The 9,629-nt window shown below is 44.2% G+C and overlaps 1 long non-coding RNA gene across 6 annotated transcripts; it reads right to left on the bottom strand.

The window, feature by feature from the left end:
* Positions 1-1,733: 1,733 nt before the first annotated feature.
* Positions 1,734-8,839, bottom strand: LOC136517104 (uncharacterized). 6 transcript variants are annotated; one of them, XR_010774221.1, is made up of 11 exons: positions 8,233-8,839; positions 8,046-8,129; positions 6,826-6,921; positions 6,453-6,735; positions 5,950-6,038; positions 5,376-5,438; positions 5,201-5,283; positions 4,984-5,107; positions 4,421-4,497; positions 2,171-2,976; positions 1,734-2,075 (listed from the first exon to the last, which is right to left on the bottom strand). It is a non-coding gene; the product is annotated as an uncharacterized lncRNA (long non-coding RNA). The 6 variants fall into 6 exon arrangements; XR_010774222.1 differs by having other exon boundaries at positions 1,734-2,305; positions 2,861-2,976; positions 8,233-8,834; XR_010774220.1 differs by having other exon boundaries at positions 1,734-2,976; positions 8,233-8,832.
* Positions 8,840-9,629: the final 790 nt, after the last annotated feature.

The raw sequence follows: 9,629 nt of genomic DNA on the forward strand, positions 1-9,629 counted from the left end.
TTCAAGTACAAGCCTTACTCATCATCCACGGCTGGAGCGAAGCAATTCTTACAGTACTCATGATAAGCAATGCCCTACAATAAGTGGGAATAAACCCTAAGTATGAGAATGTACTCAGCTAGACTTACCCGTCATAAACCAAAAATAATTTGACACCAAAGAGTATGCAAGGCTTTTCATGGCGGAGCTAGCTTGACAACAAGTTTTGCATAGAAAGCTTTACTAACATGAGTCCTTCACTTTCAAGTTTTAGCATCAAATTAAATAGAGTTATTTATAGCTAAGTTTACATCTATCTTGTACAATAACTTGATTAAAATAAATAAGCATCATAATAGCAACCATATCCAATTTGCATAAATAACATAACCATCATGTTCCGTAAGTTACTACGATGCTCGACAGTGACAAGTTTCTCACTATCCGGGAGAGACGACGATTCGAATCAATTGCCACCAGCTGGGCAGAATCCACATCACACATCCATGCAGACCTAGCCAAAGGTCAACATTAGGTAACCTTTTGCCCTATTTGGGGAATAGTTCGTGGGTTTGAGCCGAGCTACACACTCAGGGGGCAGCCGGAAGCCAGGTCGCTCAGGCTATGCCTGCTCATGGTCAATCCCTGTCCCCCACACATATTTTCTCCCCTCCAGTGTGCCTAACCAACGTCCCAAATTTCTAGCCCAAATCAAGTTACTTGGCTTCACGGTCAGAACGAGGTGTGCCGCCGTTATGTGAAAAGAACATTCAATCTCAACCAATGGTCTAGACAATAATACGGTCATTAACCGACATAGGCGGGATAAAAATGAAAGCAAGCCATGCCTAGAACAACCAAATCATACTGGATCCCACCTAGTGTCTAGTTATTCATTAACACATGGTTCTTTTCCAGGATAGAAAATATAGCCAACTGTGTCAGAGTAGCCACCTAATTCTAACAAGTGACATCAATCACTCGGCTTCTACCACATCATCACAAAAGCATGTTTTTTCGCCACAAACTAACCCTTGTGGTGACTTTTTAAATCGCACTAGTGCCACAAATACTCGTCTCACAAATACTCTAGTGATGATTTTTTGTTCCCCACAAATGGTTGTACTCATTAGTGACGAATTGTGGTGCCACTAGTAAATTGGCCATTTGTGGCTCCATTTGTTGTCACAAAAAACATATGTATTAGTGGCAAAAAAATTGCCACTTATAGTGTTTTTCGTGATGAAGTCTTGACACGACTATAGAGTATTTATGGCAATTTGTTCGTCACAGTTACCATTACAAAAATGACGAATTATATGGTCACTAGCGACTACATATCAGTGACAAAAAGTTTCGCCATTATACATATTTATTGTGTCGATATTTGTTCTCACCGTTTTCGTTACAATTGTGTCAAGCTGATCACCACAATTTATATGGGAAAATTGGCACCTTATCAACACAAATACATTTTATTTGTGATGTAACTCATCCTCACATATATATTATAGAGGCAAAACTTTTCCTCACAATATGATTTTTTGTGATAATTGATAAGACATGTTGTGTCGATAATTTCATCACCAAAAAACATAGCATTTGTGTGAAAACATTAGTTATGACATGTTGTCACAAGGTAAAGTCTCAGTTGTGTGGAACAATAGATATTGTGGCAAACGATTTATCATTATCACCAATGTAGTGACAAAAATGGCTTAACAAATATACATTGTAGCAATACAATTCTCGCAAATATAGACTAGAATATTTATTTCAATAATTCTTTAACCATGATAATGTTGCAATCAAGCAATACACAAAAAAATAATTACACTTGGAACTCTCAAAATAACTCAAACTGTCACTGCTTTCAAATCTCAAATAATTTAATCAACTATAAGTATTAAACTCATGGTGGACACTGCGAAGCACCAGAATGAATGCGTGCAAAGAAATCAGCCATTTGGTGATACATGTTGTGGCCTTGGCTTGTTGTTTCGGAAAGCTTGAAGCAGACAGTAACGTCGATTATTATAATGACTCTCTAGTTGTTTTATGCCACAATCTTTATCTTCTTGCTCATGAGACTTTTGCTGTACAACAAAGATATGATGTAATAAGCAGCCATTGAATGCAGTGATAACCTATGCATGCCAAATATATTTATTTCATAAGAAAAGTAGGTCACCTTTAGTTTTTTCCAAACAGATGCCGTAGTACCAGCATGAAACTTATCCATGCCCCTCCACTCACTTGGAGTGGTATAGTTCTTATAAGAACTGTGATCTCACTTTTAAATAAACTAGCATGTTCTCCCCACACACTACAAGAGAAATAGACCTCTCACAATGTGTGCCTATGTTTTAATTATAACATCAGCACACAACCAACGCAATTTGCAAATGAACATAAGTACAAGTAAGCAGAATTTTTTATACCAACAAGCATACAAGCCACAAGTGTTCATAGTTGCTCCAGTTCATACGTATGGACAAGTCATGGTGCATTCAATTGTATGAGAACTAACAGGCTTTGGTTAGCTTACAGTGCAATTGGTGGAGATTAATGTAATCACTGTCAATATTAAGATACCGAGTCCCTCGTAACAAGAAGATACAGCTTATTACCTTGGTATGAGATGATGTAAGTTTCCTAAGTATAATTGAAACATTGGACTATAAACATGGCTGCAGAAAATTCTACCTTCCTAGTTTCTCTAATGTAACATGCTACAATATATCAGATTTTTTTTATGCAGAGAATATTTAGTGGGGAACTGAATGTATGAATCCTATACCAGAGGTGATCAACTGCACCCTTGGATTAGATAATCTAATAAACAATTTGATAAACATGCGATTAAACAAACAAAACTAGCTGTGATATGTTCTCTGTATGGCCTGGGCGAATCCCTGGTACAGTGTTGCTAATCTCTGCAGCTCTGTTCGCACGAGGCATGACGACCGCATCCACATCCGCATTACGAAATCAGGCCTGATTTTAGAGATGAGAGATCAGTAGATCACAGATGAGAATGATTGCAAGAGACAAAAAAAAAAATGTACGATGCAAGAGAAATAACAAGATGATTATTCCTAGCTACAAATTAAAGCGCAAACCTCTTGCCACAGCCACAGCCATAGTCGGCATCGAACAGACTGACCCATCGGCGACACAGCATGCCAATGTGCGGATGCGGAACGACAGACGGTGTGGTCGATTGACATGCAGATGGCCGGACGGGCGGGAGAGTGTGTTCGGCGTTGCTGCAGACTCGCCGACCACAGACAACGAGATCGCGAATGGGATTGAACGATCACGGCGGCTCTTGGATCCGTCCCTCATGGATGCAATGCATCTTGACGGATCGAAGGCCGGGGTGTCGATGTAGAGTTGAGGCGTCGCATCTTCACATAGGTGTGAGGAAAGCGGCGAGGAGATGGGTGCAGCGGCGATAACGACAGTGTGGATCAGGGGATGTGCAGCGGCATGGATCGGAAATTTGGGGCAGGTGAGTCGCAGCGGCATGGAGATGAGCCACAGAGGCGTCCGACCGTGAGGATGCCGAAGCCCGGGCGCACGGCCCTGGCGGTTGCTTTGACCAAGGAGTAATCATCGGAGGCTTGGTGGCTGGCGGAAGGTTAGACGGGAAAAAAGAAAACACTAGTACTCTCCTTGCGGACTTTATGGTTGCCAATTTCTCTCTCACGGAATGGCTTGGCTTATGGCGGGGAGTGAAATTTTCACAGAATTATTGGTGTCATTGGTGAATGGATAGGGAAGCGGCTAAATTACGGCCGGCCGCATTTTGGCTTATCGCACGGCCTTTCCCTCTTTAGTAAAAAGTGCAATCATTCTGTTCCTTTTTTTTTTTTTTTGGAAGATGCTAATAGCCCGTTCGCTTCGCTGTCCAGTTCCAGCTAATTTGTTCTGACAGAAAAACACTGTTCCAGCTAAAAAAGCAAGCTAAAAATTACAAATTACAAGACAAGCAGGGCCAATAAACAACGTCCAGACATGTACTTCTAGATTTTCTCACAAATATCACTTTCCGCATCACCCAAACAAAGCTTGCTGCTCTAGATTTGCCAGGCATTATTTAGCCCACATCTGAAATATTACAAAATTGATACGTTCACCCAAGCTAGACGAAATTAAATATAAATTGTTCATGACACATGTCATTCTGGGCATCTTGAGATCTTTTCTATAGCATCTCAGGCATCTTAAATTGCCTAACACATATCAGCCCATCGGCAGCTGAAGCTGTTTATGTGATGATAGCAAGGTACTGCACCATGGCTGCCAAAACAGCTCTTCAATCGGCGGCCAAAACAGATTTATAGACGAAAAAAAAAGATATTATGAGCAACTCAGATAGAAATACATTTTGCTACACTAAAACCTCCTTGTGTTGCTAACATATATACTGACGCACCATATACACCCCACTTGCTGCTGCACATGGTTCCCTTTGTTCATTTGATCCCATGTTGATGCTTGAGACCGTCACACCTGCAATTTAAAATGTTAAAAGATTCAAGGTTGCAGCAATCAGATGTCATATATATATCATATAAGCATTGAAACTTGGTGTATGTAAATATATTGAAACATGAGGCACACAAATAGCATGTTACAGAACGAAAAATTGCATAAACTTGTGGTTTTTTTTGCCTAATTCAGTACAGTATTATTGCCTAATGAGTTTGACTAAGTTGCCTACATGTCATGATATAGCAGCACACATTTATACTTATTGCTTTGCATGCAAAATAGGTGTCAAATATAGATCTTAATGAAATACCTCCAGATTTGCAACAAAAAGGATAAATTGCCTATTTAGTAGCACATTGTTGCCTAACAAAATGACTTAAATTGCCTAACAGTTGCATAATGGTCCACCTAATTATCTCTGGAAATGGTAAGTTGTAAACATTAACAATCAGCACTGAGTCTGATATCATGCTATGGTTCGCATCTCTGATGAGAATAACTTGCCTGGCACAGACACATAGAATCCAATCCTGTAGTCAGTTTCCATGTTATGATGTTTACACAGATAAGCAGCTTGTCCCATGTACCCAAGGATCAATGCTGGATACACCATGCATGTAAAAGCAATCTGCCCAAGAATTTTTTATCAGAGAATAATTCTCCATATACTGCTTCCAGGATGGATCAGAAAAAAGTTAGTTTGCAGCAAACATTTCTTCACCTGTATTGACAGCTGGTTTTTTTTTTAGCATTGTATTGACAGCTGGTTGAAATGCCCCAAATCAGCAAACATTGCTTCAGAACCTGAAAAGAGCAAAAGGGTCACCTTGTAGTAAGAGACACTCCAAAGATCAAAAGGCAAAAGGTTCAAAAAAATGGTTTGCTGAGCACAGTACCAGTTACGCATAACAGTATTCCTCCCAGTGACATCCAAACCTCCTCTCTGTCTTCCTCAAGAACTTGTACATGTAATACAAAGATAATGCTCGATATACAGTGGGTTCCCAGTGAATAATATTTGTAAATACCGATCATGCTTATACATGAAGCATATATGGTAATGTTGTAGTGGATTGCATTTTCTTAGGCAATTTAAGTGTCATTCATTAGGCAACAATGTCTTCTTAAAGAGGCAATTTATGTATTCTGGAAGAGCAAGTATAGTGTCAGTGTTCATTTACAACCCACAGCCCCAGATGACTAGGAAACTAATAAAACAACTCCACTAACAGGAAACTAGGAAAAAAGACAGGAGTCACATGGCTACTCATGGTGAGACAAATTAACACACATCAATACAGTCCCAGACTGTGATCTAAAAAATTCATTACTACAGATATCAGGTTGCGTGTTATTTAAATTAACAGGTTTAGATACTTGACATATGCACAAATATTATCATCCTCCTATTAGATATGGTTTGATGAAGTAGGCACTTGAAATGGCGACAATAAAAAAAGAAGCTACTACCTGCTAGCTGCAGCTCATGGCCAAACTCTGAATTGCGCTTGACTTGTTTACAACAAGTCCAAAGGATTGCAATACCCCACAAACAAGTCCTGCAATAGTTTATAGGTTAACATGCTTGATACTCTCTACATAGTAGTACATAAACAGAAATTCTGAGACAAGCAAGACACTTGATTAAGATAGTGGTTTTGAATAATTGAGATAGTACTTTGCCTAATTCATAGAAGATTATTGCCTATATTAAATCATATTATTGCCTATATTGAATCATATTATTGCCGAATTCATAGAAGATTATTGCCTAATCGTAAACAAGGACCATCAGTAACGTGATCAGAAAGCTGTAGAAATATATGCATTTATGCTCACTAGATGAATGCCTTGTTCCTCAGCGAACTAGGATGACATGTTGCTGCTGCTGCTGCTGTTCCTGACCACTGCTTCCCTCCAGCAGAACAGCCCCCCAACGATATTTATTCAGAAGTGGCAATCGATGGACTAACCTGGAGCAGCTGCAGGTGGTACTGCTTCTGTCCCTGCTGGATCACAGAGATAAGCCTCATGACAACGTAGATACAGAAGCAAGATCCCGCTCGCCCGTAGCAAGTATAAATTCCATTCCAAGCCAAGGAAGAAATTCAGATTTTCGTGCGAATCGAAGAAGCATTCATTCATCCATTCAAGTGGAGTAGGACTACTCACTGTGAGGAAGCTGAAGGCGAACTGGTTGGCCGTTCCGACTGTCACCACAGTGACCATGTGCCTCAGCAGCAGGACGATCGTGAACTGTAGGGACAGGCAACAGAATGCCCAAGTTTCAGACAAAATGCAATGCAATGCACGGTGAGTGTAATGTGATAAATAAATTTCACATACCTTGTGCCATGGGTGAGCTTTGATATGAGGAAATCCAAACACGGTGTAGTTTCGATTCATACATTGGATTTCCTCACGTGTTGGAGTACCAAGAACCTGTCAGCAAAAAGCAAATCCATTCAATACATGGAAAATAGAAAAACTCTAGTTGGCACATTTCTTTAGAACTAATATAGTGCAGTCCGCAGAACAACCAAGTACTTTTATTATCTTAACAAGCTGATCCACACACTTTCACCAGGGAAGATAGGCTGATAATTTTAACCAAAATATGTTTAGTTCTAAGTTTGTTGCCCAGACATACATAACCACAGGAAATCTGTGGGAAAAGCAGAGAAGGGGAACTAACTCAGGAAATCTGTGGGAAAAGCAGAGAAGCAAAACTAACCCGCAATCTAAGAACAGAAAAAACAAAGAGAGATTAGAGAAAGAATGATGTAAAAATTGCCTAATGTTTTGAATTATTTTGCCTTGATCTTGCCACAATATTGCCTGGTTAGAGTACATTTAGTTGCTTATTCCCAATGAAGTTCAGTAACTAATCAATGCACATGCACATTTAGTTGCTCTAAAAATGCTGATTATTGACACTCACACGCGCTAGCATTCAGTTCATGGAAAAACAGCAGTGGAATGACTGCAGGCATTTAGATAACTCTCACATGTTCGCACACAAGCATTCATGTGAAATGAACTGAAACTTAACAGTACAAGGTAGCATTCAGGTATCAAGGTAGTATCATTCAGGTATCAGGTAACTGGAATTTAACTGAAACTAAGACATCAATGCAGTAAGTAGTAGCATTCAGGTATCAGGTAGTATTCAGGTATCAGGTAGATCACAACATCAGCTAGATCACAGCATCAGGTAGCCCATAATCAGAAAAAATAGCACTGAAACTGAACTGAAATGAGCACAAAACAAAACTGAAATGAGCACAAAACTGAACTGAAAATGAGCACTGAAATCTCTCTCACGTAGCTACTAATGTGACTGGTAATATGCACATGATGCACATGATCATCAAGCATGTCACTCCGTAACCTCTAGCAATGCACATGATGCACATGATCTAACCCAGGCCACACTACTTAGTTTAGCAGTGACAGATCTAACCCTATTATCTCAACGACCCACAACCCAACAAACCAGATCCAGACCAGCAGAGCACGATCATGAACAGATCAGAAGCGACATAGTTCAGATCCAGCGCGCTAACCCTGTCTCCGGTGAGGTACAGCGCGAGCAGCTTCACGGCCTGCAGCGAGGTCACGGCCGACAGGTCAATCTCGCTGACCACCAGCTGCACAAACACAGAGAGGCACGCGCGCGTGCCCTACCTATCAGAGCCGAAACCAACTGCGGCGAGCTAGCAGTGAGGCGCCTGACGCCGAATGAATTCGCACCTAGTAGGAGCCGAGGGCAATGTAGAAGCGGAAGATGATAGCGTCACGCTCGGCGGCAGCGTCGGCTTCGAGGCCCGGGACGTCGCTGTTGTTGATGGCCGCCTGGTAGCCGCCCAGGTAGAAGAGGTTCCGCAGATTGAAGAGCAGGTCGGGGGAGCCCATCGCTGCGGCGCTCGACGGCGGTGACGAGGAGCGGGTGGGAGAGAGATCCGGAAGGGTGCTCGCGGGAAGGATGCCCGCATGGAACAGAGGAAAAGGGGTCGCGGGGGAGGGAGGAGGAGTAGTAGGGTGAGGCGGGCAAGGGAGGGGTGGCCGCCGACGCCGGAGAGACGGCCGACGGCTGCGGCGGTGACAGGGTGGTGGAGCTCGTCGCGGCTAGGGTTGTTGGCGCGGCGGCCGGCGCAACTAGATCTGGCTGCGGGGGAAGGACGGTAGGGAAGGGGGAGCACGGGCGGGGTAGGGGCCGGTGCCAGCGGTGGAGGGGCGGCCGGCGGCGAGGTGGAGCCCGTTAGGCTTGGGGTGGACCGCGGCGGGGGTTGGGTGGCTGTGCGCATAGGTGGCATTTGGATGGAGCCTGGGTTAGACGGTCTCCAACAACCAATCCACACGAACCCAAAATAAGTAGATCCAAAATCAACCTTTAGCATTTTAGGTTGCATGAGAGACGCTAAAGATGACAATGGGTATGTTACCCGTGGATACAAGCCTTACAAATCTGTACCCGCGAGAGAAATTATGCGACCGCACCCACGCCCACCACGGGTAGCATTCTGTGCCCGCACCCGCTATCCGCGGGCATGTCTTGCCCGTGGGCATGCCTGCATGCCCGCCAACGCGACGGGACAGCGACCTGCACGGTGGGGACGACGGCCTAGGTCGAAGCCTCGAATGCTCCGAGCGGGGAGGATGGCGGCCGGCGGCCAGCGTCGGAGTCTTGGAGGATGGCGACCAGCGTCGGAGTGCACTGGATCTGGAGAGAAGTCGCGCGTGGAGACTGGAGAGGAGGTGTGCGAGGTCGTCGGAGTGCGCTGGATCTCAGAGAAGTCGCGCGAGGGGGGGGGAGGCGCCACGACCGCGAGTGGGAGCCTTAGAGCGGGAAGGCCGGCGTTCGCTAGCTGTCAGAGTAGGGAGGCCGGCGTCGAGGTGGCGCGAGTGGGGGAGGCGCGACGCCCGTTTGAAGGAGCCATGCCGACGTCGTGAGTGGAGGATCCGCGCATGGGGGAATGGGGAGGCGGGGTTGCGGGTGACGGGCTTGGGCGTTAGGGGTAGGCGGCTGGCCAGGGACGAGAAGGGGCGGCTTGGATGGGCGGCAGCGGTCACGCAGGAGCACCGCCCTCGTGGTCGTGGCCTCGCCCGCGTGATGGCTCGAGGCAGCGAGGGCGGCTGCCGACCGAGTG

Source organism: Miscanthus floridulus, chromosome 17, assembly GCF_019320115.1.
Source record: "Miscanthus floridulus cultivar M001 chromosome 17, ASM1932011v1, whole genome shotgun sequence".
Classification (NCBI taxonomy): Eukaryota; Viridiplantae; Streptophyta; class Magnoliopsida; order Poales; family Poaceae; genus Miscanthus; species Miscanthus floridulus.